Source organism: Cherax quadricarinatus, chromosome 75 (genome assembly GCF_038502225.1).
Source record: "Cherax quadricarinatus isolate ZL_2023a chromosome 75, ASM3850222v1, whole genome shotgun sequence".
Classification (NCBI taxonomy): domain Eukaryota; kingdom Metazoa; phylum Arthropoda; class Malacostraca; order Decapoda; family Parastacidae; genus Cherax; species Cherax quadricarinatus.
The window spans coordinates 3,016,669-3,030,637 of record NC_091366.1 but is presented as its reverse complement, the minus strand read 5'-3'; the positions used below and the strand labels follow the sequence as shown (position 1 = coordinate 3,030,637).

Sequence of the window (13,969 nt, the reverse complement as noted above, 5' to 3'; positions counted from 1 at the left end):
TGTGTGGGCGAAACGTTGCCAATAAAGGATCACATTAAACTGCATATGTGTTTATGTTTCCATTGTGTCGGTATTTTATACCATTTATTTCCATAATACACCAGTACTGTTCATTAAACTAATTTTTTTTGTAATTTTATATATTTTCCAGGTTACTGAGAGAAGACAGGACTAGAGGGACACAAGTGTCTTGAAATGTACTTAAAGAGTACTGTGTACTTAAGAAGTGTGTAATTCAGAGTACTGTATACTTTAGTGTGTAATTCAGAGTACTTTGTACTTAAGGAGTGTGTAATTCAGAGTACTGTGTACTTACGTAGTGTGTAATTAGAGTACTGTGTACTTTAGTGTGTACTCCAGAGTACTGTGTACTTAAGAGTAGCGTGGCGAGTGTGCGGTGTTTAAAGCGGTGTTTTTATTGGTTTTGTGTTTAAAGGGAGCGAAGGGAGAAAAGATCGACGTCAGTGAGGGGGGAAAGCCTTGAGGATTCCCCTCACTCTCATCACCAGACGCCGTAGGAGTCGTCAGGAGCGACCATACCTCCTCAGGGAAGGTCCCTACCTTCCTTGACAAGCTGTGGGGACTTCTGTCTCTTCCTCAGACGCCGTAGGAGTCCTCAGGAGCGACCATACTTCCTCAGGGAAGGTCCTTACCTTCCTTGACAAGCTGTGGGGACTTCTCTCACTTCCTCAGACGCCGTAGGAGTCGTCAGGAGCGACCATACCTCCTCAGGGAAGGTCCCTACCTTCCTTGACAAGCTGTGGGGACTTCTCTCACTTCCTCAGACGCCGTAGGAGTCGTCAGGAGCGACCATACCTCCTCAGGGAAGGTCCCTACCTTCCTTGACAAGCTGTGGGGACTTCTGTCTCTTCCTCAGACGCCGTAGGAGTCGTCAGGAGCGACCATACCTTTTCAGGGAAGGTCCCTACCTTCCTTGACAAGCTGTGGGGACTTCTGTCTCTTCCTCAGACGCCGTAGGAGTCGTCAGGAGCGTCCCTACGTCCTTGAGGAAGCCTCCCTGTCTTCCGTGACAGCTTCTTGGAGTCAAGACAAGTGGCAACCTCTTGCCAGGTTGCCCACAACACCGTCAAGATTTATTGGTCAAATTCACCCCAGATTTTCAAGGTAAGAACTTAATGATTTCACTTTACGTAGATAGTTTGTACTATCCACAACCATCCTGTGGATGGTACCACAAGAAAAATACACAATAGGCCTAGGAACTAGGCCTCAAAAGGGTTAATGGAAGCACTTCTAGATACATATCTACAGTTGACAGATCTGTTGCATTAAATTTAGAAGATAGGATTAGATTTTGTTTCTAAAGTGGCTAGTCTATCGTGCACCCAGTATCTATCCAGTGGATGGTAGTGGAAGACCATTTGGAGACACCATAGGCTCAGAAACTAGGCCTCTCCCAAAAGAATAGTAAAGTATATATATATATATATATATATATATATATATATATATATATATATATATATATATATATATATATATATATATATATATATATATATATATATATATATATAAATATATATATTATTGATTGAATTGATGTAAGTTGATTTAGATGTTGTGGCGGAGGGGGAGGGGATGATGGATGGGGAGGGGGTTTATGGGGAGGGGGAATTCAATCAATCATTGCCTTAAAGGGGAAGATATATCAGAGACTGACACTGTGATGTCTTAGTTCACCTGTGTGTGTGTGTGTGTGTGTGTGTGTGTGTGTGTGTGTGTATGTGTGTGTGTGTGTGTGTGTGTGTATGCGTGTGTGTGTATGTGTGTGTGTGTGTATGTGTATGTGTGTGTTGTGTGTGTGTGTGTGTGTGTTTGTGTGTGTATACTCAGCTGTGGTTGCGGTGGTCGAGTCACAGCTCCTGTGTGTGTGTGTGTGTGTGTGTGTGTGTGTGTGTGTGTATACTCAGCTGTGGTTGCGGTGGTCGAGTCACAGCTCCTGTGTGTACTCACCTAGTTGTGTGTGTGTGTGTGTGTGTGTGTGTGTGTGTGTGTGTGTGTGTGTGTGTGTGTGTGTGTGTGTGTGTGTGTGTGTGTGTACTCAGCTGTGGTTGCGGTGGTCGAGTCACAGCTCCTGTGCGTGTGTGTGTGTGTGTGTGGTTGTCTCATTGTTTACCAGGCTTCCCATTTACATTCGTATGACAGGAGGGGATCAGTCCCTGAATCTTGAGGGGATCAGTCCCAGAACCTTGAAGGGAACAGTCCCTCAACCTTGAGGACACGGTGGAGTGCAAGTTGCAAGTCATCACAGTTGAGTTGAACATGACAGTCGCCCAATTCCCCCCTTCTTTTTAGATGACAAGCCCAAGTAATAACATAGGCAGGGGGAGGGAGGAGAGGGGAGGGGGAAGAGGGAAGGGTAGAGGTGTACCTCTCTCAGCTGATCACTGTCACAGCTGTACCTCTCTCAGCTGATCACTGACACAGCTGTACCTCTCTCAGCTGATCACTGTCACAGCTGTACCTCTCTCAGCTGATCACTGTCACAGCTGTACCTCTCTCAGCTGATCACTGTCACAGCTGTACCTCTCTCAGCTGATCACTGATACAGCTGTACCTCTCTCAGCTGATCACTGTCACAGCTGTACCTCTCTCAGCTGATCACTGATACAGCTGTACCTCTCTCAGCTGATCACTGATACAGCTGTACCTCTCTCAGCTGATCACTGATACAGCTGTACCTCTCTCAGCTGGTCACTGTCACAGCTGTACCTCTCTCAGCTGATCACTGATACAGCTGTACCTCTCTCAGCTGATCACTGATACAGCTGTACCTCTCTCAGCTGATCACTGTCACAGCTGTACCTCTCTCAGCTGATCACTGTCACAGCTGTACCTCTACTGTCACAGCTGTACCTCTCTCAGCTGATCACTGTCACAGCTGTACCTCTCTCAGCTGATCACTGATACAGCTGTACCTCTCTCAGCTGATCACTGATACAGCTGTACCTCTCTCAGCTGATCACTGATACAGCTGTACCTCTCTCAGCTGATCACTGATACAGCTGTACCTCTCTCAGCTGATCACTGATACAGCTGTACCTCTCTCAGCTGGTCACTGTCACAGCTGTACCTCTCTCAGCTGATGACTGACACAGCTGTACCTCTCCCAGCTGATGACTGACACAGCTGTACCTCTCTCAGCTGATCACTGTCACAGCTGTACCCCTCTCAGCTGATCACTGTCACAGCTGTACCTCTCTCAGCTGATCACTGTCACAGCTGTACCTCTCTCAGCTGATCACTGTCACAGCTGTACCTCTCTCAGCTGATCACTGACACAGCTGTACCTCTCAGCTGATCACTGACACAGCTGTACCTCTCTCAGCTGATCACTGACACAGCTGTACCTCTCAGCTGATCACTGACACAGCTGTACCTCTCTCAGCTGATGACTGACACAGCTGTACCTCTCTCAGCTGATCACTGACACAGCTGTACCTCTCAGCTGATCAATGCGTCTATACTGATGTCTTGCAAGACGGTGAGGGATCTATTCAACGTCTTGCAAGATACCTTGTCATTGATCTGAAGAACAGTGCCCTTTTCTATCCCTTTCTCCTGTCCCTTTCTCTCCCTTTCTCCTGTCCCTTTCTGTCCCTTTCTCCTGTCCCTTTCTATCCCTTTCTCCTGTCCCTTTCTATCCCTTTCTCCTGTCCCTTTCTATCCCTTTCTCCTGTCCCTTTCTATCCCTTTCTCCTGTCCCTTTCTATCTCCATTTCTCCTAACCTATTCACCTGAGGCTTATTTCAATCTAAATAATTATAGTAATGATAAACATAATGTAGAAGTGCCAGGGCCAGTGCCAATAAGGAAGTACCACTATCAGTGCCACTGGTAGGTGGAGTGCCAGGGGTAGAATATCAAGGGGTAGAGGGCCAAGGGACAGGCTAGCACACCAGCTGGGTATTGGCACTCCGTGTTGGCACTGGTGCCACGCACCTGACAGAACAACAGATTTCCCTAAAGTATTTATCATACGTCGTTATTATGGCACTGATAGATAATTCCACCATTAGTTATGGCACTGATAGATAATTCCACCATCACTTATGGCACTGATAGATAATTCCACCATCAGTTATGGCACTGGTAGATAATTCCACAATTAATTATGTCTTCAGAATGTGCCAAAGTAGTGCCATTTCCTGGCAGCAGTAATGGCGTGGCACTTGTTAAAGGTGACCCTGGTGTAGTGGCCACTAATGGCCTAGGTTATGGTGACATACTGGCACTCTTCTCCATGGCAGTGATGGTGCCATGGAGGTGTTTTATTGCAGTGCCATCATGGTGCCATTATTGATCATGGTGGTGGCAGTGCCTCATTTATAATTCCAGGGTTTATTGCTGGGTTTATTGTTTTATTGAGAGTGGTGGTTTAGTGTGTGTGTGTGTGTGTGTGTGTGTGTGTGTGTGTGTTTTGTGTGTGTTTGTGTGCAGTTGTGTATGTATGTGGTTGTATGTTGTGTTTGTGTTGTGTGCTGTTGTTTTTGTGTGTTGTGTGTGTGTGTATGGGGGGAGGGGGGTCGTGATTTCTCACATTATTAAGAAACTGTGAAAATAAGAGAGCAGCAGAAGGCTTATAAGGCTGAGATATCACCTCACATACACTCGACCCATAATGCTGCTGGAGAAATGGTCGAGGACGTCTCATACACAGTTTAAATTCTTCCCAATTTTTATTAATTATAAATGAATCTAATTTGTATAACCCTGGACTAATATTCACATTAAAATCAATGTTATTTTTTTATACAACTTTCTCAACCATAGACCTGCATGATACAACTTTCTCAACCATAGACCTGCTTGATACAACTTTCTCAACCATAGACCTGCTTGATACAACTTTCTCAACCATAGACCTGCTTGATACAACTTTCTCAACCATAGACCTGCTTGATACAACTTTCTCAACCATAGACCTGCATGATACAACTTTCTCAACCATAGACCTGCTTGATACAACTTTCTCAACCATAGACCTGCATGATATAACTTTCTCAACCATAGACCTGCATGATACAACTTTCTCAACCATAGACCTGCATGATACAACTTTCTCAACCATAGACCTGCATGATACAACTTTCTCAACCATAGACCTGCATGATACAACTTTCTCTACCATAGATCTGCATGATACAACTTTCTCTACCATAGATCTGCATGATACAACTTTCTCTACCATAGATCTGCATGATACAACTTTCTCTACCATAGATCTGCATGATACAACTTTCTCTACCATAGACCTGCATGATACAACTTTCTCTACCATAGATCTGCATGATACAACTTTCTCTACCATAGATCTGCATGATACAACTTTCTCTACCATAGATCTGCATGATACAACTTTCTCTACCATAGACCTGCATGATACAACTTTCTCTACCATAGATCTGCATGATACAACTTTCTCTACAATAGATCTGCATGATACAACTTTCTCAACCATAGACCTGCATGATACAACTTTCTCTACCATAGATCTGCATGATACAACTTTCTCAACCATAGACCTGCATGATACAACTTTCTCAACCATAGATCTGCATGATACAACTTTCTCTACCATAGATCTGCATGATACAACTTTCTCAACCATAGACCTGCATGATACAACTTTCTCTACAATAGATCTGCATGATACAACTTTCTCAACCATAGACCTGCATGATACAACTTTCTCTACCATAGATCTGCATGATACAACTTTCTCTACCATCGACCTGCATGATACAACTTTCTCTACCATAGACCTGCATGATACAACTTTCTCAACCATAGACCTGCATGATACAACTTTCTCTACCATAGACCTGCATGATACAACTTTCTCTACCATCGACCTGCATGATACAACTTTCTCTACCATAGACCTGCATGATACAACTTTCTCTACCATAGATCTGCATGATACAACTTTCTCTACCATAGACCTGCATGATACAACTTTCTCTACCATAGATCTGCATGATACAACTTTCTCTACCATCGACCTGCATGATACAACTTTCTCTACCATAGATCTGCATGATACAACTTTCTCTACCATAGACCTGCATGATACAACTTTCTCTACCATAGATCTGCATGATACAACTTTCTCTACCATAGACCTGCATGATACAACTTTCTCAACCATAGACCTGCATGATACAACTTTCTCAACCATAGACCTGCATGATACAACTTTCTCAACCATAGACCTGCATGATACAACTTTCTCTACCATAGACCTGCATGATACAACTTTCTCAACCATAGACCTGCATGATACAACTTTCTCTACCATAGATCTGCATGATACAACTTTCTCTACCATAGACCTGCATGATACAACTTTCTCTACCATAGATCTGCATGATACAACTTTCTCTACCATCGACCTGCATGATACAACTTTCTCTACCATAGATCTGCATGATACAACTTTCTCTACCATAGACCTGCATGATACAACTTTCTCTACCATAGATCTGCATGATACAACTTTCTCTACCATAGACCTGCATGATACAACTTTCTCAACCATAGACCTGCATGATACAACTTTCTCAACCATAGACCTGCATGATACAACTTTCTCAACCATAGACCTGCATGATACAACTTTCTCTACCATAGACCTGCATGATACAACTTTCTCAACCATAGACCTGCTTGATACAACTTTCTCAACCATAGACCTGCTTGATACAACTTTCTCAACCATAGACCTGCTTGATACAACTTTCTCAACCATAGACCTGCTTGATACAACTTTCTCAACCATAGACCTGCATGATACAACTTTCTCAACCATAGACCTGCTTGATACAACTTTCTCAACCATAGACCTGCATGATATAACTTTCTCAACCATAGACCTGCATGATACAACTTTCTCAACCATAGACCTGCATGATACAACTTTCTCAACCATAGACCTGCATGATACAACTTTCTCAACCATAGACCTGCATGATACAACTTTCTCTACCATAGATCTGCATGATACAACTTTCTCTACCATAGATCTGCATGATACAACTTTCTCTACCATAGATCTGCATGATACAACTTTCTCTACCATAGATCTGCATGATACAACTTTCTCTACCATAGACCTGCATGATACAACTTTCTCTACCATAGATCTGCATGATACAACTTTCTCTACCATAGATCTGCATGATACAACTTTCTCTACCATAGATCTGCATGATACAACTTTCTCTACCATAGACCTGCATGATACAACTTTCTCTACCATAGATCTGCATGATACAACTTTCTCTACAATAGATCTGCATGATACAACTTTCTCAACCATAGACCTGCATGATACAACTTTCTCTACCATAGATCTGCATGATACAACTTTCTCAACCATAGACCTGCATGATACAACTTTCTCAACCATAGATCTGCATGATACAACTTTCTCTACCATAGATCTGCATGATACAACTTTCTCAACCATAGACCTGCATGATACAACTTTCTCTACAATAGATCTGCATGATACAACTTTCTCAACCATAGACCTGCATGATACAACTTTCTCTACCATAGATCTGCATGATACAACTTTCTCTACCATCGACCTGCATGATACAACTTTCTCTACCATAGACCTGCATGATACAACTTTCTCAACCATAGACCTGCATGATACAACTTTCTCTACCATAGACCTGCATGATACAACTTTCTCTACCATCGACCTGCATGATACAACTTTCTCTACCATAGACCTGCATGATACAACTTTCTCTACCATAGATCTGCATGATACAACTTTCTCTACCATAGACCTGCATGATACAACTTTCTCTACCATAGATCTGCATGATACAACTTTCTCTACCATCGACCTGCATGATACAACTTTCTCTACCATAGATCTGCATGATACAACTTTCTCTACCATAGACCTGCATGATACAACTTTCTCTACCATAGATCTGCATGATACAACTTTCTCTACCATAGACCTGCATGATACAACTTTCTCAACCATAGACCTGCATGATACAACTTTCTCAACCATAGACCTGCATGATACAACTTTCTCAACCATAGACCTGCATGATACAACTTTCTCTACCATAGACCTGCATGATACAACTTTCTCAACCATAGACCTGCATGATACAACTTTCTCTACCATAGATCTGCATGATACAACTTTCTCTACCATAGACCTGCATGATACAACTTTCTCTACCATAGATCTGCATGATACAACTTTCTCTACCATCGACCTGCATGATACAACTTTCTCTACCATAGATCTGCATGATACAACTTTCTCTACCATAGACCTGCATGATACAACTTTCTCTACCATAGATCTGCATGATACAACTTTCTCTACCATAGACCTGCATGATACAACTTTCTCAACCATAGACCTGCATGATACAACTTTCTCAACCATAGACCTGCATGATACAACTTTCTCAACCATAGACCTGCATGATACAACTTTCTCTACCATAGACCTGCATGATACAACTTTCTCAACCATAGACCTGCATGATACAACTTTCTCTACCATAGATCTGCATGATACAACTTTCTCTACCATAGACCTGCATGATACAACTTTCTCTACCATAGATCTGCATGATACAACTTTCTCTACCATCGACCTGCATGATACAACTTTCTCTACCATAGATCTGCATGATACAACTTTCTCTACCATAGACCTGCATGATACAACTTTCTCTACCATAGATCTGCATGATACAACTTTCTCTACCATAGACCTGCATGATACAACTTTCTCTACCATCGACCTGCATGATACAACTTTCTCTACCATAGACCTGCATGATACAACTTTCTCAACCATAGACCTGCATGATACAACTTTCTCTACCATAGACCTGCATGATACAACTTTCTCAACCATAGACCTGCATGATACAACTTTCTCTACCACAGACCTGCATGATACAACTTTCTCTACCATAGATCTGCATGATACAACTTTCTCTACCATAGACCTGCATGATACAACTTTCTCAACCATAGACCTGCATGATACAACTTCCTCTACAATAGATCTGCATGATACAACTTTCTCTACCATAGACCTGCATGATACAACTTTCTCTACCATAGATCTGCATGATACAACTTTCTCAACCATAGACCTGCATGATACAACTTTCTCTACCATAGATCTGCATGATACAACTTTCTCTACCATAGATCTGCATGATACAACTTTCTCAACCATAGACCTGCATGATACAACTTTCTCAACCATAGACCTGCATGATACAACTTTCTCTACCATAGACCTGCATGATACAACTTTCTCTACCATAGATCTGCATGATTCAACTTTCTCAACCATAGACCTGCATGATACAACTTTCTCAACCATAGACCTGCATGATACAACTTTCTCTACCATAGACCTGCATGATACAACTTTCTCTACCATAGATCTGCATGATACAACTTTCTCAACCATAGACCTGCATGATACAACTTTCTCTACCATAGACCTGCATGATACAACTTTCTCTACCATAGACCTGCATGATACAACTTTCTCTTGTAGACACAGCTATCAGCAATTAATCGGAAGATTTAAATCAGAAATCTTGTTTCTGTATCAAGATGTGTAAATACAAGTACTGACGTAGTCTCTGTTCACTGTGACTCTCTTGTACATCTTCTGAAGAGGACCCCAACCTCCTCTCTCCCTCTCCCTGTACTCCCTCCCTGCACTCTGTCCATGCACTCTCTCTCTCTCTCTCTCTCTCTCTCTCTCTCTCTCCCTGCACTCTGTCCATGCCCCCTCTTTCTCCCTCCCTCGCCCCCACCCTCTCCCTCCTGCCCCCCTACCATCCTCTATTTCTTGCCCCCCCCCCTAACTTAACCCTGATCCTCTCGGGCCGTCAACTTAACTGTCAATATTCTCTCCCCCCCCTTGGTCCGACCCCCCTCCTTTCCCCCTCCCCTCTGGTCCGACCCCCCTACCCTTGGGGGGCCCAAGCACTTGCCAATGAATAAATTTTCACCCCCCCCCCCACCACAAGCCGCCAGGGTTTACAGCAGCTCATAGATGGGGATTTTTTAAGAGGGGAGGGGAGAGAGAGGGGAGAGGGGGAGGGGAGAATGTTGCTATATTGACCTACTGGACACGTGAGAATTATTATTATTATTATTATTGTTATTATTATTATTTAGTAGTAGTAGTAGTATATTCACTGGGGAAGCGCTAAGCTCGTAGGGGCGTCACTGTACACCTGGAAAATAGTGATGTAATGAGGTTTGATCCGAGAAGACAAGCTCCGACGCCTTGGATCAAGATCCCCTTACCTCCCCTTCCACCTCCTTGAAGGTACAGAGAATATAAAACAACACAAGATCGACCTACGGTTTGAAGTACAGCTCCTGTCCCTTTAAACCCCCTGGGTTTATATTAAAACCCCTGGGTTTATATTAAAACCCCTGGGTTTATATTAAACCACCTGGGTTTATATTAAAACCCCTGGGTTTATATTAAAACCCCTGGGTTTATATTAAACCACCTGGGTTTATATTAAACCACCTGGGTTTATATTAAACCACCTGGGTTTATATTAAAACCTCTGGGTTTATATTAAAACCCCTGGGTTTATATTAAACCACCTGGGTTTATATTAAACCACCTGGGTTTATATTAAACCCCCTGGGTTTATATTAAACCCCCTGGGTTTATATTAAAACCCCTGGGTTTATATTAAACCCCCTGGGTTTATATTAAACCCCCTGGGTTTATATTAAACCACCTGGGTTTATATTAAAACCCCTGGGTTTATATTAAACCACCTGGGTTTATATTAAACCATCTGGGTTTATATTAAACCACCTGGGTTTATATTAAACCTCCTGGGTTTATATTAAACCACCTGGGTTTATATTAAACCACCTGGGTTTATATTAAACCACCTGGGTTTATATTAAACCACCTGGGTTTATATTAAACCACCTGGGTTTATATTAAACCACCTGGGTTTATATTAAACCACCTGGGTTTATATTAAACCCCCTGAGTTTATATTAAACCACCTGGGTTTATATTAAACCTCAGTATATTTACACTTGCAGACATAAGAGATAAGATAAGATAAGATTTCGTTGGGATTTTTAACCCCGGAGGGTTAGCCACCCAGGATAACCCAAGAAAGTCAGTGCGTCATCGAGGACTGTCTAACTTATTTCCATTGTGGTCCTTAATCTTGTTCCCCAGGATGCGACCCACACCAGTCGACTAACACCCAGGTACCTATTTGCTGCTAGGTGAACAGGACAACAGGTGTAAGGAAACGTGTCGAAATGTTTCCACCCGCCGGGAATCGAACCCGGGCCCTCCGTGTGTGAAGCGGGAGCTTTAGCCACCAGGCCACCGGGCCACCATACACCATACACCTCTCAGTGTATACAACCTGACAGACACACACCTCTCAGTGTATACAACCTGACAGACACACACCTCTCAGTGTATACAACCTGACAGATACACACCTCTCAGTGTATACAAACTGACAGACACACACCTTTCAGTGTATACAAACTGACAGACATACACCTCTCAGTGTATACAAACTGACAGACACACACCTCTCAGTGTATACAACCTGACAGACAGACACCTCTCAGTGTATACAAACTGACAGACACACACCTCTCAGTGTATACAAACTGACAGACACACACCTCTCAGTGTATACAAACTGACAGACATACACCTCTCAGTGTATACAAACTGACAGACATACTCCTCTCAGTGTATACAAACTGACAGACATACACCTCTCAGTGTATACAAACTGACAGACATACTCCTCTCAGTGTATACAAACTGACAGACATACACCTCTCAGTGTATACAAACTGACAGACATACACCTCTCAGTGTATACAAACTGACAGACACACACCTCTCAGTGTATACAAACTGACAGACAAACACCTCTCAGTGTATACAAACTGACAGACACACACCTCTCAGTGTATACAAACTGACAGACACACACCTCTCAGTGTATACAAACTGACAGACATACACCTCTCAGTGTATACAACCCGACAGACAGACACCTCTCAGTGTATACAAACTGACAGACATACACCTCTCAGTGTATACAAACTGACAGACATACACCTCTCAGTGTATACAAACTGACAGACACACCTCTCAGTGTATACAACCTGACAGACAGACACCTCTCAGTGTATACAACCTGACAGACAGACACCTCTCAGTGTATACAACCTGACAGACAGACACCTCTCAGTGTATACAAACTGACACAGACACCTCTCAGTGTATACAAACTGACAGACACACACCTCTCAGTGTATACAAACTGACAGACATACACCTCTCAGTGTATACAAACTGACAGACATACACCTCTCAGTGTATACAAACTGACAGACACACCTCTCAGTGTATACAACCTGACAGACAGACACCTCTCAGTGTATACAACCTGACAGACAGACACCTCTCAGTGTATACAACCTGACAGACACCTCTCAGTGTATACAAACTGACAGACACCTCTCAGTGTATACAAACTGACAGACACACACCTCTCAGTGTATACAAACTGACAGACATACACCTCTCAGTGTATACAAACTGACAGACATACACCTCTCAGTGTATACAAACTGACAGACATACACCTCTCAGTGTATACAAACTGACAGACATACACCTCTCAGTGTATACAAACTGACAGACATACACCTCTCAGTGTATACAAACTGACAGACATACACCTCTCAGTGTATACAAACTGACAGACACACACCTCTCAGTGTATACAAACTGACAGACACACACCTCTCAGTGTATACAAACTGACAGACACACACCTCTCAGTGTATACAAACTGACAGACACACACCTCTCAGTGTATACAAACTGACAGACATACACCTCTCAGTGTATACAACCTGACAGACAGACACCTCTCAGTGTATACAAACTGACAGACATACACCTCTCAGTGTATACAAACTGACAGACATACACCTCTCAGTGTATACAACCTGACAGACAGACACCTCTCAGTGTATACAACCTGACAGACAGACACCTCTCAGTGTATACAACCTGACAGACAGACACCTCTCAGTGTATACAACCTGACAGACAGACACCTCTCAGTGTATACAAACTGACAGACATACACCTCTCAGTGTATAGAAACTGACAGACATACACCTCTCAGTGTATAGAAACTGACAGACATACACCTCTCAGTGTATACAAACTGACAGACATACACCTCTCAGTGTATACAAACTGACAGACATACACCTCTCAGTGTATACAAACTGACAGACATACACCTCTCAGTGTATACAAACTGACAGACATACACCTCTCAGTGTATACAAACTGACAGACATACACCTCTCAGTGTATACAAACTGACAGACACACACCTCTCAGTGTATACAAACTGACAGACATACACCTCTCAGTGTATACAAACTGACAGACACACACCTCTCAGTGTATACAAACTGACAGACATACACCTCTCAGTGTATACAAACTGACAGACATACACCTCTCAGTGTATACAAACTGACAGACATACACCTCTCAGTGTATACAAACTGACACACACACCTCTGTGTATACAAACTGACAGACATACACCTCTCAGTGTATACAAACTGACAGACACACACATCTCAGTGTATACAAACTGACAGACACACACCTCTCAGTGTATATATACAAACTGACAGACATACACCTCTCAGTGTATACAAACTGACAGACACACACCTCTCAGTGTATACAAACTGACAGACACACCTCTCAGTGTATACAAACTGACAGACACACACCTCTCAGTGTATTCAAACTGACAGACATACACCTCTCAGTGTATACAAACTGACAGACATACACCTCTCA

At 42.7% G+C, this 13,969-nt stretch overlaps 1 protein-coding gene across 1 annotated transcript in view; it reads left to right on the top strand.

The window, feature by feature from the left end:
• LOC128691817 (tripartite motif-containing protein 3) overlaps nucleotides 1-13,969 on the top strand; it is a 440,921-nt gene that overhangs the window by 25,279 nt on the left and 401,673 nt on the right. Inside the window, exon 2 of the mRNA XM_070100920.1 lies at nucleotides 152-1,125. The gene's annotated coding sequence lies outside the window, so the exon portion shown is untranslated. The remainder of the gene's footprint in view (nucleotides 1-151; nucleotides 1,126-13,969) is intronic.